This window comes from Bombus terrestris, chromosome 7, assembly GCF_910591885.1.
Source record: "Bombus terrestris chromosome 7, iyBomTerr1.2, whole genome shotgun sequence".
Classification (NCBI taxonomy): Eukaryota; Metazoa; Arthropoda; class Insecta; order Hymenoptera; family Apidae; genus Bombus; species Bombus terrestris.
Window position 1 is genome coordinate 8,284,466 of NC_063275.1, and position 17,869 is coordinate 8,302,334.

The following is a 17,869-nucleotide window of genomic DNA, read 5'->3' on the forward strand; positions in this document are numbered from 1 at the left end:
GTCATGCGATAATGTACTCAAAGATTCTTATAGATAATTTCATAATTATGTTTCCTCGTGTAGATATTTTTTCTTCTATGTATATTTTATATTTATTATATTTATGTATATTTGTATATCTGTATGTGTAGTATGTGTATATTTATGTTATATGCGTATTATTAATAATAAATATGGAAGCTTATAGTTACATTCTTTGCAAGTATTTATTTCTAATAATATCTATTAAGCACAAGATATAGTAAAATTAAACATATTATATTCTTTGTTTACCACGTATTACAGAAAAGGAATTATGAATGTTGAATTAGACTGAAAAGTAAAATAATTCTATTTATAATTCTTAGTCATATAACAAAATATTTTACTTTAAATCGCTTATAATTAGATATTTACAATTGGATATTAATAATTTCAAATTATATATCCAACGTGAGCGACAAAAAGAAATTAAGATAATTCTAATGCATAAAACTAGTAAAATTTTAATCATTAATATTTTGAACAATTCTATTAAACACAAATAAATTTTATATGTATTCTTTATCATTAGTATTTATCTGCTATAAAGTAAAATAACACTCATTACTTGAAACCTCAGATTTTTGCTGCAAAAGAATTCTCTAGTCTTAGGCTATTTTGCGTAATAGTTTAATCACTGAAAGAAAAATATTTAAATTAAAAATGACAACTCTATCCGTGAAGAGGAAAGTTAAATGTTCGACGTTACTCGTATCATCGCACTGCCAATCGATCAATTTTTGTCTACATGAAACTACGCACTTGCCCATCGAAAATTTCTGTGGAGAAAAAGCAACAAAAAAAAAAAAAAGTAAAAAGAAAACACCCAATAGCCATCCATCTAGCCGAAGAGGCGCCCGCGGTTCGTTTTCAACTGGCATCGACGACACAACAGGCACACAGAAGTGGAGGGCGTATATTGAAAGCCAGAATAACTGGTAAAAAAATCGTGTCAACGATCAGCGCGATGAAGCACCTGAATTAACCGCAGTTTAGTGTTTACTGAGCCCTCAACAATGTCTAGCGAGCAGGCAATCGATAGAGGAACGTGCGAAAAAAGCTTTCGGGCCGCTTTTATCGACGAGTTTGACGAGGTGTGCACATATCGTCGAACGCTGATCGGTAAAAGCAACATAAAGGCTGCGGCATTTCATCTAAGCAGTGGATTGAAAATTATAGTGATGTAAGTCTGAATTTTAAAGATTTGAATCTAATTAAATATTTCAACTTTTAAAAATATCATCCCCTTATTTTTTTATTGAAGGAATTGGAATCTCCATATAGAGATTACTATGCAATACAGTGCACATCACACAGTGTCAAACAAATTACAAGTACGGTTAGAATCTGTACATAATTTTCTTATACTATTAAGCTACAGTTTTTAAAAAACAAATAACTGAGATTGCACTATCGTTATAGTATTGTAAGTAACATAATTATTTACAGTATACGTACAGTATAGTAAGGTTGCACACTAAAATAATAAATAATGATGAGAAAAAGGTCAATCTCTACAGTTGTTTAATTAATATAGGTTTCCTATTTATTTATTACAAATATATATTACAGCTGTACAAGTGTCTACAGTGCCTGATATGTAGATGAAAATGCTTTGTTTGAAAGCTCACAAAAGTGTTCAAATACTTGTTACATAAAACTTTTATGAATATATTATGTGTGTTGTACAAAACTCTCTGAAATTTTGCGCTGTGAAGCCGATCAACATTTGATTGCTTATGAATCGTCACTTTGTTGAATAAGAATCGCAATACAGACAATTTCGTTGTGAATTGAAAAGGAACTGCTTACAACACTTTCAAGTGTTTATCACTTCCCTCTCCAGTCTCATGTGATACCAAACGTTCGAAGGTTCATGTTTCTTTACATGCTTCGGGCTTGAGTTTCGCCCGAACATTAGCATTTTTTCTCATTTCCACATGTCTTCTTTCTGTTTTCAAGTTATTGAGATTTAACGAATATATTCAATTATTCGTTGCACCGACGCAGGAAGTTACAAATTAAGCTTAAGCGATATGAACGACGCTATGACCCTTCCCTTGAACCCGTATACTTGGCTGCTTTCACTTCACAATCATGTTTCCGAAACCATTACTAATTGGTGCGTACCTAGCTTAGTTTAAAGATACGAAAGGAGCATAGAAATATTCATCGCAATGCATTTATTCACCGCAAAACTATATTAATAGTCCGATCAAAATAGACATAAAAATAGTGATCAAAGAACAAAAATTCCAACAGAGAAAAATTTTGGTAGAAACCTTGGGTGCACCTTTAGAAATAAAGCGCCAAAAATCCCTATTGATTCCATGTGTGCTAAAAAAGTTATTCAAGGTCAAAGTCAAAATTTTCGGATTTTTTAAATTTTTCGTGAAAATGGTAAGTTTTATCGAAAATATAGCTCAGACAAAAATTGTAGATCATAAAATTATCTACAAAAATGTTTCTTTTTTCTCTGCATACTTTTTTTCCTAAGCATTACCATTCCTAAGATATCGCCATTCTAAATGTTGAAGGAGTTACATTCTACATGATATGCACACATTTCCACACTACCTATGAGGTAGTGTACTTGGCGCTTTTCCACGATTTGTTATGACGGAGTTTTATGGGAAAATACTGTATTTACTGCATGATGATTAGTGATATTTACGATAACGCCTGATTATCTAGATATAAGGATCTTTTTGCATCAAGATCACGTGCTCTAAAACCGTTCTATGTGTAAGTGAATAAATAACTCAAAGATTTAACGTCTAAATATCCGAATGTAATAAATCTGCAGAAGATCTGCCATACTTGCTGGATCTTCGTAATATGATCAAATTCTTCAACAATTGTACTAGATCATCTACTGATCCATTATATTACAAATCAGTATTCTTAATAAATTCGATATATACTGACAGTTCCCGTTTTGACAAAGGCAACGGGTATGCTGTTATATATTAAGATAAAATTTTTAAATACGGTCTGGATGATACACGTTCAATATTTTCTATGAGGTGTATGCAGTAAGATCCACTCACCAAATCATTAAAATTGAAATTGAAATTGCTGATGCGAACAAATATTAAAATTTAATATTAAACTTAAATTAAATATTATACTCGCAGACTCTAAAAACGTAACTGAAAGCATGAAAAATCAAATAATCAATGAATCAATAATACAAAAAATCCATAACAGATTTCCTCTGGAAAAATAACAAAAAAGTCACACTAAGTTGGATCCCATCCCATATAGGCCTTATAAGTAACAAACCCGCAGATAAAATAGCTAAAAATGCTTCAACCATATCCTTTCAAAGTACCTTAATTTTATACAGAGACTTCAGAAGTTTTTTGATTAACAAAATAATTAGAAAATGGAATGATTATTGGAAAGTTCATACATCTTGAAAGATTTTCATGGTAAGGAGCAATATTTATGAAAACGTTCTATCAGCTCAATTACACAGACGAAACCAAATAATCCTTACTCGCTTAAGAATTAACCATACGAATATATGGTGATGGCCATCTGATGTCGAAGAATAAGTGTAACGAATTTAACATGAATATCACAAGCAACCATGTTCTCGGAGACTGTTCACCTTTAAATCTCACACGAAGAAAATCTCGGGGGCAAAAAGGATTCAATAGCAATAGTTTCACTCATCAACGATATACGTGTTACATATTCTGAGAAACTATATTAAAATGATAAACCCAACTATGTTTCAAAATAACTAACTAGCAAGTACATAGTTGCTAATGAACTAAGATGTTGATACTACTTCAAATCCCCAAATAAAAAAAAAGAGTATACTTAAGTGTAAATCATTGATTTTAATGATACATATTTCACTGAATCTCTGTTGTAGTTTCCAAAGAAAGAATTCATCTACAATATTTAAACAACTTCGAAAAAATATTATGTTGTTTAGAAATATGAACTTAAAATTTTGTAGAGAGAATAAAAAGACGCATTAATTAATACATAAAAAATACAAAATTTTATTTTTAAAAATACCGATGACCTTGAAATTTCATAACAAGACGATCTTGAGAAAAAGATTCTTTATTCTACAGTTTATTCTACAGTTTATTCTAAAGAGTTTATTCTACAGTTTTATATTCTAAGTTTAGTCTTAAAAATAGTGTAACAATAAAATAATGTAACTTAAAGGAGTATAACTTTGCCTTCAGGATTTTTTTGTAAAGTTATAAAAAAATGGAGATATTTAGGTATTCTGATTTAGATGTTGCACTTTGTACAGTTGGCGCAGTTGAATTGGTTCTTTTTTCTCTTTCATCATTCTCCGCCAGAAACGAACGTAATATGTGTAGGAAAAAGCCTCAACTTCTTGCCGTTCACTCGCTGAAGCGATATTTCATTCGCGAAAATTTGATATTCTGAGTGTGGTCGACGAGAAACACTTTCATACGTGCATAAAATTCGATGTAAGTCTGAATTTTTCAGGCAATAGTGAATGTCGCTAAATGAACCAAGAAAAGTTTATAATGTTGAAAAATTAGACAGCAGTATTCATCTATGATTCGTTCATTTTTACGATCATCTAATTATTACATTCATTTCATGATGATCGTTGAGAATAAATGAGTGCAGATCAGGTTTATGATATGGTTAATGTATTAAATACGATAAGTTATATTTCGAACCACGTCTTATCTAGCAGTCAAAGGAAGCCGTTTTTAAATTGTTTCTTTTTGTTTAGATGGAACAAAAATGTATTATATTATGCTTGCAAAAGTTATCTCAATGACTATTACATACGTATGGTTTCTTTAAGGTGAATAAAATTCCATCTAATTTTAAGTTGTGAAACAAATAAATATATTTAACTGGCAAGCTTGGTTCAAGAGCGGAATTAACTATTATAAATAACATATTATTACTTTTTTAAGGTTGTACCAACCTGAAGAAATCATTAGTATTGAACCACTTTGTAATAAAAGTATATCGTATTATTAAGTATCTACAATAAAAGTACAAAAGAAATTTGATCCGTAATGTACGTTTTGCTCGAATCTACTGTATGGTAGCGATGTGTTAAAAGATGGACATAAAATATTATAGATTTATATATATTAGTAACAACGTATTTTCTTAATATTATGGCAGGTTATTTAATCTGATCTGCCGTTATTTAATCTTACCATAATTTATAACTGAACTAAGGACTCTGTAAAGACCTTGGCAAGGTGCTTGAGTGAATGTTAAAAAATCGATAGCCAGTGATTCGAACAGTCGAGCTATAAAGTATCAATGATATAACTATTTAAAAGATGCGTGACATAGTTTAGTAGTAGATAGTTTATTTGATAGTAAACGACCTGACGTCACATTGCAAAAAATACAGATTTTGAGGGATCTGTATAAAGGATGGAGTATAGAAGGCACTGATACCTTTTGGCAAGGAGGCTATAAAGGATCGCATGATACCAAGAAAACTCAAAAGATAAGAAGATCTAATATACAAAATAAAATTGAAGACTCTTAAAACCATGTAGTACACAAAAATATTTTGATTGAGCTACTATAATAGAATAGTCTAAAGTAATCACGTTCAATGGTCTATCCTGTATAACAATTGAATATCGAAGAAAGTTTCAAACACGATAATAACTAACTAGTTTCGCGAACACCGGAAAAACAATATTTTATATGCATTGACTACATATACCTTTCATGAAAGTTTTAATTAAAAGTGTGTTTTATAACTGGATCAAACTAAATAAACATGGTACAAATATGACTTTTTACAGTATTTTAATGATTGTCTGTATAATGTATCTAATAATTCTTCCGAGACTCCAAATGCAAATACATATGTATATACAACTAAATATTCTTTTAAGACTAACATTAATTTTCTAACTTATTATATTAATTTAAATGACTAAAACCAGTTGGTTTGCAATTTATTTGAACATCAAAATTACTAAAGGAAGGCCAAGATCTGAAAAAAGAGAATACATTGGGAAATGTTGCGCAAAAAGAGGCTATTGTAAAAAATTTAAAAGAAGGTTATAAACAAACACGTGTTTGGAATTCACATGCAAATATTGTTTTTCGTTGTATCGTACATAGGGACTTAACATACATGGAAATTAAATTAATTAAGATTTTATACTTTTGAATTGATACAAAATGGTAAATACTGAAGAGGCGAATGTACTGTCAAAACAAAATAACATTGCACTTGTATAACAATTTTCAATTTCAACAAGATTAGTATAGATTTCGGTCAACGTTTTACATCTAGAAGTGGTCAGGAAACAAACACGAACTGACGTGAATATGATGAGAAGTAACATATGTTGTACCGTCTCTTTAACAACATTTCTTAAGCATGGCTGAACGTGATATGAATAGTACTGAAGTTCGTCCTCGAAGAAAATACGTGTCGTGCGTGAAAAGTTTGCGCGGAGACGTACGAATCTCGCGAAATCTCGAGAAGCGATGAATTTCATTTTTCTCATATGTCCCCATGGAGACGATGTGGCGCGACGTGCTGATGTGTGCGCAAATTCGCTAGGGCTATATCTGAAAATGTTACTGAATATCCAGTAAGAATATCTGGATAAAGAGACTTCTGCTCACTTTAGATACCTCTTTAAAAATGGATGAAGTTTTAACATTGTTTTCAATTTAAAAAATCGTCCTTCATTTTCTTCATCTTTAGAAAAATTTGAATACTTATAGAAATTTTTGATGAATATGTTATGTGTTTTATACAAGGACACATAGCAATTATAATTATACGAGTAAAGTTAGGAACAAATCTGTAGATGCAGCTATATAGAAGTTAGAAGATATTTAGTATAAATATATGAAAGGTTCACGAGGGAAAGGAGAAATGTCAAGATTTGGCATTTCTCAGAAAACGGAAATTTATATCAAAATAAAACATAATTTTATTTTTCATTTTATTAGGCATCATCTTTGACTTTTACTTATAATTTTAAGTAATATATAATATATTAAACTACAAAATGAAAATCATTTCTTTATTATATACCTCAATTTTCTATAGGTGCTGTAGGACTTTAAATTTGCAATACGACATAACCATTGATAAAGACATATAGGAGTATACCAGAAAATGCTAAACTCAAAATTCATTAAAATTGACATTCTCCTTTTTTCTCCGTGAATTCGTCATACTTATATTTATTGTAAGTATTTAAGCAACCAATAATCCATTAATTAATAATTAACTAATATTCAGTGTGGCCATCTTGAACACATATATATTATATATAATAATTTTTATGTAAAATGTAGTTATTTATATATATTAATTTTTATTAAATATATTAATATTTTTTTATTAAATATATGTTTGCAATAAATGTCTTGTATCTTTTATATACATTTTCAGATCGATTGCAAATTTTACCAATATGCTCACGATACACTGTCTCGTCACAATCGTGTCTCATTACAATGCTAATGAAATTTCGAAATGCTTTGTATAATATGCAGCAAATATTTTTGTGAGCCTCTGTATATAGATATTATACAATAAAAAGAATGAGTATAGATAGAGGAAAAGTAAGTAGAAAAAGTATACGTAATATTAAATGAACTCGTATTTATAATATTCTTAGGTAAATGGTGAATTTATATAGTAAACGATATAAATGTCAAGAAAATTATATTTATAAATTGAAAAGAATATTTCATTATTAATAAAGAAAAAAAATTATGAGTGATAGAATAATTTACTTTAATGTTATAGGATATAAAGAATAGGGCTATGATTATAAGTGCCAAGTAGATTGCAGCTATAAAAGATGAAAGTATAAACTGCAAATAAATAAATTTAAATAGTTTGATATATTTTTCATCGTTTATTATTCCTCCTCTAAATCTATAAAAATGGTAGATATTTAAACTCGATAACCCTTGAAAAATACATATATAATGTTATTTGCTAAATTGATGGGTTATTTTATTTCTATTGAAAATTATTACTTTTGATATTTTGTTTATAATTTCGACTATCCAGTTATTTGTTGCTGAGTTTATTTAACTACAATTATAACAGGCTGATAAATTCTTTATTAGTATATGTTGTTAACAGCCTGTGTGGTCACAATTTTGATAAGACTAGAAATCGTTTAGAAAGTATCTGCTAATTATAGTTTACACTCCTGCTCGGGCAGCCGAGGAGGACGGACGTGTCTAGACGGTCGTCTTCTCTAGGTATAAGTGAATAGGGAAAAATGCTTCAAAGTAATAGTGCTGCAAAGTGATAGTGAGGAGGAAATAAAATAGCAATGCAGATACCAACTATAAACATAGCAACAAAGGGAGAAACATATTATATAAAAAACAAACAAATTAACATGGAGACAGAAGAAACAAAAGAGCAGCGGGGACAGGAAGAGAGCAATTCAGATTATGAAAGATACTATCAGGACGAAAGCTGGAAGCTAGCGAAGGCTAGCAAAAAACGCAAAACAACTACAGACATAAGTGCCATAGGAAACCCAGCTACAGAAAAGCAGCGATGGCTGCAAGAATTACCATTAAGCAACTCCTTCAGCTCACTAACAGAAGAAACAGACGCTGACCCCATAAATAAAACTACAATCCAAACAAATCATATTACAAAACCACCACCAATTTTTGTTGAGGCCCAAATAATAGACCCGCTCATCGATCTACTAAATAATCTAGACGAGAAAAACAACTACACAATAAAGCAAACAAAACTGGAACAAGTAAAAATTCAAAAAAACACCCCAGAAACATTTAGGAAAGTTATAAAAGCATTAAAAGAAAAAAATGCTATTTACCACACGTATCAGCTAAAAACTGAAAGGAGCTATAAAATTGTCATAAGAGGATTGCATCCTAAGACGTACATACATAAACTAAGCGATGAGTTAGCAAAAATTGGTCATCAAACAAGAACAATAAACAATATAACAAGATTCGACACAAAGCAACCATTACCACTATTCTTAATAGAACTGGAACCCAGAAACAACAACAAGGAAATATATGATATCAAACAAATACTAAACACAATAGTAAAAATGGAACCACCACGACACAAAAAAGATATACCTCAATGCATGCGGCGTCAACAATATGGACACACTAAAAATTATTGCAACAGAAGCCCAGCTTGCGTCAAGTGCGCAAAAAACCACTTAACTATACACTGCCCATATTCTGGAAAAATAGAAGAAGTTAAATGCTATAACTGTAACGGAAACCACCCAGCCAGCTATAAAGGATGTGAAGTAAGAAAACAATTACAACGTAAACTGTTCCCGCCCCTACGAAGCAGGACAATCACTAACACACAAACCCAACAGGACAGCACAAAACCTGAAATAATACCAAATACAGAGCAAGCAACGAACACCACACCCATCAGCACCAACACCATTGGTGGTCTAAGCTACGCTCAAGTAACCAGCCAATCGGCACATACAGACAACCAATACCACAGCAATAGTAACAATGACACTGCAGAAATCAAAGAACTACTCAAACAATCCATAAAGAACACCAAAACGCTAACCAGAATGATAAGCGAACAAAACGCAGTACTCAGACAGCAAACCCAACAAATCACAGTCATGCTACAACTAATTACAAACGTGCTAAGCAAAAAATAAAAACGGACACTCTAAAAATAGCAGCCTGGAACTCAAACGGCCTACAACAACGGGCCCTCGAAATTAAAACATTCATAAACAATAACAATATAGACATACTACTTGTCTCAGAAACACACTTCACTACAAAAAGCTACTTGAAAATACCATACTACACCATATATGATACCAAACACCCCTCAGGAAAAGCTCACGGAGGGACAGCAGTGATAGTCAGAAACGATATCAAACATTATCTACACAGCCAAGTTAACAAAGAATATTTACAAGCAACCACTGTTACAGTTCAAACTAGCAGCAACTACTTCCAGTTGTCAGCAGTATATATGCCTCCGCGACACAAAATAACATCACAAATGTGGGAAGAATACTTCCAGGACCTAGGGGACAAGTACATCGCAGCGGGAGACTACAACTCAAAGCACACGCTATGGGGGTCAAGAAACATTACACCTCGAGGCAGAACACTGGAAAAATACATTAGAAATAATAACCTCAATATATTATCCACAGGAACACCGACACATTGGCCGACTGACCTGAACAAAAAACCAGATCTTCTGGACTTTGCAGTTACAAGGGGACTAAACACAAATAAACTAAAAATAACACCCAACCTCGAGCTCAGCTCCGATCATACACCCATAATAATTGAATACAGAAACAAACCAATACACTATAGCAAAACAGAAACACTATGCAATAAAACCACCAAATGGCAAACTTTCAAAGAAATAATAGAAAGCAAAATAAACTGCCCGTTGAAAACTCCTGAACACATAGAACAGGCAGTAGCAACATTGACAGCAACTATTCAAGAAGCAGCAAGGACAACCACTACACCCGAATCAACCAGCAGACAAACAATAACAATCCCGCAAGAAATACTCGACAAAATTAGAGAAAAAAGAAAAGCAAAAGCAAAATGGCAAAAATACAGAACTCGAGAAAACAAAAAACACTTAAACAAACTTGCAAAGGAAATAAAAAACAAAATAAAGGAGCACAACAATAACGAATTCGCAAGGTTCATAGGGACACTCTCCACACACGAGAACACCAACTACTCACTATGGAAAGCCACGAAAAAAATAAGGAAGCCAATAATACCCCTCCCAGCAATCAGAAAAGCAGATAACACATGGGCAAGAAGCAACGAAGAACAAGCTGAAGAATTCTCCAACCACATCTGCAACACATTCACACCACACATTATCAACAACAGCAACCTCAAAAGTCATACGGAGGAGGATCCACAAACCACTATTACCACAACCGACAAGGAATACACCATACCTAAAACATCAGCACAAGAAATTAGAAACATAATTGATAAAACAAAAAACAACAAAGCACCAGGAATCGACCTAATCAATGGTAAAATCTTGAAAAACCTTCCGCCAAAAGCAATAAGACTAATGACAATAATATTCAATGCAATTCTAAGAATTCAATACTTCCCCAAACCATGGAAATTAGCACAGATCAAAATGTTACATAAACCAGGCAAAGACCCGCACCAAACTGCATCTTACAGACCAATATCAGTGCTTCCAGTATTTTCCAAAATACTGGAAAAAATAATATATTGTCGGATAAAAACAATAATAGAGACAAAAAAACTAATACCGGATCACCAATTTGGTTTCAGAAACAAACACTCCACGATAAAGCAAATGCACAGGCTTATAAACGAAATAATAGTAGCACTAGAAAACAAGGAATACAGAATACTATGTATAGCCCTCTTTATAGACATAGAGAAAGCATTCGATAAAATTAACCATGAAAGTCTACTACAAACAATTAGGAAACAATTCCCGGAGCAAATACACCAATTAATAAAATCCTACCTAAGCAGCAGAACCTTCGTAATAAAAATCAAGGACACATATTCTCAAGTTAAAGACATCAAGACCGGGATACCACAAGGAAGCGTCCTAGGCTCAATACTATACACATTATACACGGCGAACATACCAAAAACTACCAACAGCACAGTATTGACATTCGCGAACGACACAGCTATACTAGTCAGGCATACTAACCCAGAAACGGCAGTCAAAATACTACAAGAACATATCATAAAAATAGAAAATTGGCTACAAGAAAAACAAATAAAAGCAAACCCCAATAAATGCAACCATATTACATTCACGCTACGAAAAAAGATACCACCAAACATCTTATTGAACGGCACGCATATAACACAAACAAAGCATGTCAAATACCTAGGACTTCACTTAGATACACAACTCACATGGAAACTACATATCAAATCAATAGTAGAAAAAATACAGAAAACAAGGAGACAAATGCATTGGCTAACAAGCCGAAAATCCAAATTAAGCATAGAAAATAAATTAAAAATATATAAAACGATCATAAAACCAATCTGGACGTACGGAATACCATTATGGGGGGCGGCAGCAATGAGCCATATAAACAAAATAGAGGTAATACAGGCTAAAATCCTTAGAACAATAGTAAACGGACCTTGGTACGTCAGAAACGAAGATATACGGAGGGACCTGGGAATCCCAATGGTCAATAGGTCAAAGGACATAACCTAGCAAACACGAGGATGGTACCCCGCTGGGGGTAGCCACCAACATGCTAATTTAACTGTTAAAAAAATTCCACCAAATGTCCAAATTGGACAAATTGTGAATTTCAATAAATAAAGAAAAAAAAAAACGTTTACTAAAATACTGGCGTGCGATTAGTCGCATTACGCGACTGCACCAAGGAAATAGAACACGAATACAAAACCCTTGTAAAAACGCAAGGTGAATTAGACTCTGCGGATGAAACAACAAGATCTCACGCGGGAACGGATCTCGTTTAAAAACTGTTAAATTATCTGCAGAAGTTGAGACAAAAAACGAAATTTCTAGCTGTGGAGATGCGAATTCGCAGACAATAGATCAAAATACGATTGCTAGCAAATCTGCCGTTAGTTTACCGGGGTATCATTTACCAGTGTTTGATGAAAATTACCAAGATTGTCCGCAATTTAATAGCTGTAAAAAACTGATGTACTTACGAGCATGTTTATGTGACGAAGTAGTACAATTAATCAAATTGCTCGATAACTCAGTAGCCAACTACGCATACGCTATTGGAAAACAGTTGTAATAAATCAGCAATCATAGGAGCGAAACGTATAAGTGTGTTAGTTAGAGCACCGATGTGGATCACATCATCGCGAACTCCGCCAGTTTTAAATGAGTTGGGCCAGTCGTCAGTAGATACACTTCTGAACCATTTATGTTTATTGCGATTAGACTACGTTGTAAAATAGAAAGAGCACACGCGAGACAATGCGTTCCCAAAATTAAACGAATGATTTACATTTCTATGCAATCGATACCAAGATCTAGAAACGTCCGGGTCCAACAATACGCGATGCGTTGAACTCCTAAAATAATTGGGTAACACTAAATAAGGAACCGTCCCGATCGATATACATCACACAAACTCCAAACATTTGTGTAGTATCGTGGGCAAAAGGCCTAAGATATCGGCCGAACCATAAACAATGTCGCGAGAGCCGCGGCATCGTCGGGTACATCAATGTGTCGTCGGTCTTTTCAAGTGAATAGTTTCGTGGAAAAGGCCTGCGTGACCCTGGCCACGGGCGTTTTCGGGACACGTGTGCGATAGGGCGGGAAAAGACAAAGAGATGCTAAAGACAGTGTTAGTTGAGAAGCCGGAGAGAGCGAATACAAAAGGCGTACAGTGTGAGTTGAGAAGCGAGAGCGAGCGAGTGCAGAAGCTGGAGAGTGTGAATCGTGAAGTCGGGAGCCAAGTATGAGAATAAGACGTACGACAGCATTGTAATCATTTCGTTGTTTTGAATATTATTTATTAAATCAAAACAGCATTACTTGTCCTTTACTCTAAGACCTATTAAGATACTACATTTGCAACAAGCTCAAAGAAGCAACCGTGACAGAGCGGAACTAAATCTAAAATTAAAATAAAGAAAAGATGTCTATGTTTCAACTGCTTATGTAAGGGGCACTCTATATCCAAGTGCAGAAATAGTGCATTTGGATGTGTAAGAAAAAACGTAACACCCTGTTACATATTGAAACAAAGGATAAAGCACGACCTTTTTCATCGAACCAACACAGTACGACCTCCCTCAACACATTCACGCATTTTCGAATCCTTTTGTCTACCGCAATCATAAGTATGTTTGACAGAAAGGACATCTACGCCGTTGCCGTGTATTGTTAGGCTATTCCCAATCCCACTTTCCAACATATAAGTTTGCAAAGCAACACAATTGCTTCAAACGCGCATAGAAATACCGATCCTCAGAATGAATGATATGTCTTCCAGTGCGAATCACTTTATTCAAACACGTATCCAATTGCGAATAACCAACTTCACAGAATATCTGACGTCGTTACTAGTTTTCAAAGTCGTATCCTGTGTGCCGATGGAACCCCATGAATCGTGGCGCTTTAAAAATCCCTCGGAACGTGCAACTAGCCGATTCGGAGTGTCATAAGCTTACAGCAGTTGGCGAACTATATACTCCGCGCGCAGATATTGTGGCAGCTACCGTGCGTGGATTGGATTCAACTAACCAAGCCAGGTATCATCTTACAAAAGACCTTGTTAGGTTGGATTCTCGGCGGAGAATTGCTTCCGCGAATACCTCCTACAACCGCGATCTGTCACATGACGTTAAACGATTTCCAATCCCAATTGAATAAGTTTTGGGACACCGAAGAGGGAATTCCACATGCGATACATTTCACGGAAGAACACGCTTGCGAGGAACACTGTCGTTTGAATGCACATCGAAAGGCCGGAACTGATCGATATATTATTGTAGTATCATGGATGAGGGGCCTGGAGGAGGTGTTGTGCGGATTATAAACAAGCGGTTGCTGAGCATATCACGTAGTGAGGCTAAGACAAAAGACAAGGAGTTGCTAGGGGACAATAAACGAATTAACAGCAGTACGAGTTGAGATGTCAGAGAGTGCGGATTGCGGTGATAAGAGTCATCGGTTAATTACTTAGTTGTGTTAATTATTATACGTTTGCTGCGATTGGTTCATGTTTAACAAGCATTATTTTCTGTTCAATCAACACCTGTTCAATACACTTATCATTAATAAACTAATTATAGTAGTTACGATACTACATTATTAAACTGCAAGTACACGTAAACGTCGTTGAGTTAGGAAACTCACACGCGCTCGCGATAAAACGTTTTCGAACCTTAAAGAGCTCGTTAAAGAAAAATCCGAGTAAATAGCAACATTATATAACATTCATGCGCAAATACGAACAGCTAGAACATATGATAAAGATTGATCGCGACTCACCGTTCAAAGGATATTATCTTCCGCATCACGTGGTGAGTAAAGTTAATAATTTAACCATGAAAATTCGACTAGTCTTTGACGCACCCCCAAAAGAAACTCTGGAATATCACTAAATGTTCATGGTTGGTACCACGATCCAATTTCTTTGCGATAACCACACATTTTCGCAAATATAACCTCGTTTTGATCTCCAAAATCGCGAAAATGTACCTGCAAATAAAACTTGTGCATGAAGACGGAAAATACCACAAAACACTGTGGCGCGAGAGACCCGAAATTCACAGCTTTCTAAATACAGTCACGCATAGAACCGCAACCGCACTATACTTAGCTATTAAATCGGTTCATCAGCTCGTCAACGCCGAAGAAACATGGTATCCTAAAACCGTGGCAGTATACAAATCAGATTTTTACGTAGACGACTTCAAAGAAGCTTGCGATTTACGCGACCAACTGACCCAACTCATCTGGAGAAGTGGTTTCGAATTGCAACAATGGTCACCTAATGATTCATACGTAGTATCGTCGATTGTCATTCCATGCGAAGACACACACATACCTATCACGTTAGACGAGACAACAAAGATCGATTACGTCGATTACGTGTCATATGTAGCAGATCGTTCAAGCAATTAACGAAACGGATCATTTTAGCACGAATTGCGTAACTGTTTGATTCTCTGAGACTTCTAGATCCCTTCATAGCAAAGACCAAGCTTTTTATGCAACAGCTCTGGAAATTGAAAATCGATTGGGCCGAATCAATTCCAATCAATTCCAATCGCACCATATGGAAATTATTTGAATTACAATTAATTGTCATTGAACCGATCTCCGTCCCACATCGCATCCTCATGGACAGATCAACAGGAATTGAAATTCACCCCGTATGGCGCGTGCTTGTATCTGCACGTCGTCGATTCCGCAGGTAATCACGTAATACGTTTAATATGTTCCAAATCACGCGTCGCTCGTCTTAAGACTTAACCGCTTTCACACTTAGGACTATGCGCTGCGGTGTTGCTAACGATGTTGCATCAGTTCCTCTTCGCGGCGCTCAAGCTCGACATTGACGCAAGTACCTTTTAGACGAATTCAATGATGATGCTTCATTGGATAAACACTTTACCTTATACTATGAAAACTTTTGTTGTTAGTGAAATTCAATTGTTAACTTGCAAAATCCCATGGTTTAATTGTTAACCCGCATAGTTTAATTGTTAACCCGCTGTAGTATTGGGGTTCGCGATGATTATGCGAGGTAAAAAATGCATTTGACCAGTTACGATATGATTACCTGTTGAAGTCGAAGTGCCTGAACATCGATTCGTATTGAGCTTTATCACACAAATTACTGATACTGTCGAGTTTCTGAAGCGTTTCTTGTCTGTAAGTAGATTCGAAACACTATCGCATACTATCTCCCGTTTTGTCACAACGCGAGACCCAATGAGAAACGAGCCGATCCGCTAACACCTTAATGTAGTTCTTTACACGATAGAAGTAATCCTTCGATCGGTATAAAGAGTAACATTTGTCACTGAATTGCGCAAGCTTGCAGCAAAGATGACATCCTATCAAGAGACACTAATCGCTCTCAACGTGTTCATCGACGAACGGGACTTTTACGAGTCGGCGATAGAATAACAAACTTAACGATATGATAACAAACATCCAATCTTGTTGTCTGCTAAACACTATCTCACAACACTAATCATTCGAGATTCACGTAAGTATTCAGACAATGTTAAACGCCGTGCGACTACATTGCTAGCCGATCAATGAGATACAAACGGTAAAAATTTGTATTCACACATGCGTTGTATGTCATCATGCGAAGCCAAATATATCAATGTTTCTTGCGACTGACATCGATTATGGCGGTTCGTTATTTATTAAACAGCGAATCAAGCGCAACATAAAGCGTATAAAGTTTTTCGCAGTTATATTTCCATACTTAACTTCAAAGACCATCAACTTAACAACCAAAACCTTCTTAGCAGTGTTAAAAACGTTCGTAGGAACCAACCGCCAAATTCGAGTCATAAATATTGCGATTACACGTCTCCCCGCGTACAATCATGTCGATCATGCTTACATTACATTTCATTTGATATTTCAGCCTTTCTCGCGCATCGCATTTCTATGGTTTATGGGGGGCAGCTGTGAAGTCTATGAAAAGACATTAAATACGTGTGATAGGAAAAACAGTATTATCATACGAATCCAGTATTATCAAGAGATACTCAACTCGCGACTCCTCACTGCGTTATCGTCTGATGCGACCAATCTGACTCATACCTCGACATTTTTTAATTGGTGATTTAATCGTTAGTATGTCTGAAGTATTAGAAGTTACAACACTTCTCATATCTCGTTTGTTAATGTGGCAACACACCCAGCAAATGCGTCAACATTTTTGGACTCGTTGGCACAAAAAATACCTTAGTAGTTTCGCAGTCCGTAGGAAATGACACGTCAATACTCCCATCACAATTAAGTAAGGTTCATTGGTGATCCTCCGAGAAAACAATGTTTTACCTATACTCTGGCCGCTGGGACGAAACGCCAATACATCTCACGAACTCTGTCAAAATATCCGCACAAGCGCACAAGCGAAGCACAAACACACAGCTATCTGCTACCGCTTGAATCACATGCGACATAACCGCACTAATATCAATATAATCCTGTACATAGCGTTGAAACCATTGTAAATATTGTAATTCTGAAAACCTTTTGTACATAAAACAATTTCGTATAGCATCGACTTTATCGACATTGCATGTATTGACCACGTCTGGTCAAGTGAGCGACATGTTGCAGCGC

General features: G+C 34.8%; 1 protein-coding gene across 3 annotated transcripts in view; it reads left to right on the top strand.

Annotated features, from left to right (window-relative positions):
* Window positions 1-17,869, top strand: part of LOC100643711 — a 334,572-nt gene that overhangs the window by 14,158 nt on the left and 302,545 nt on the right. The window contains exon 1 of one of the 3 annotated variants that reach the window (XM_003400622.4): window positions 14,663-15,072. The exons of the other annotated variants lie outside the window; for them this stretch is intronic. The gene's annotated coding sequence lies outside the window, so the exon portion shown is untranslated. Of the gene's footprint in view, window positions 1-14,662; window positions 15,073-17,869 lie in introns of those variants that run through there. 3 annotated transcript variants of the gene reach the window in all.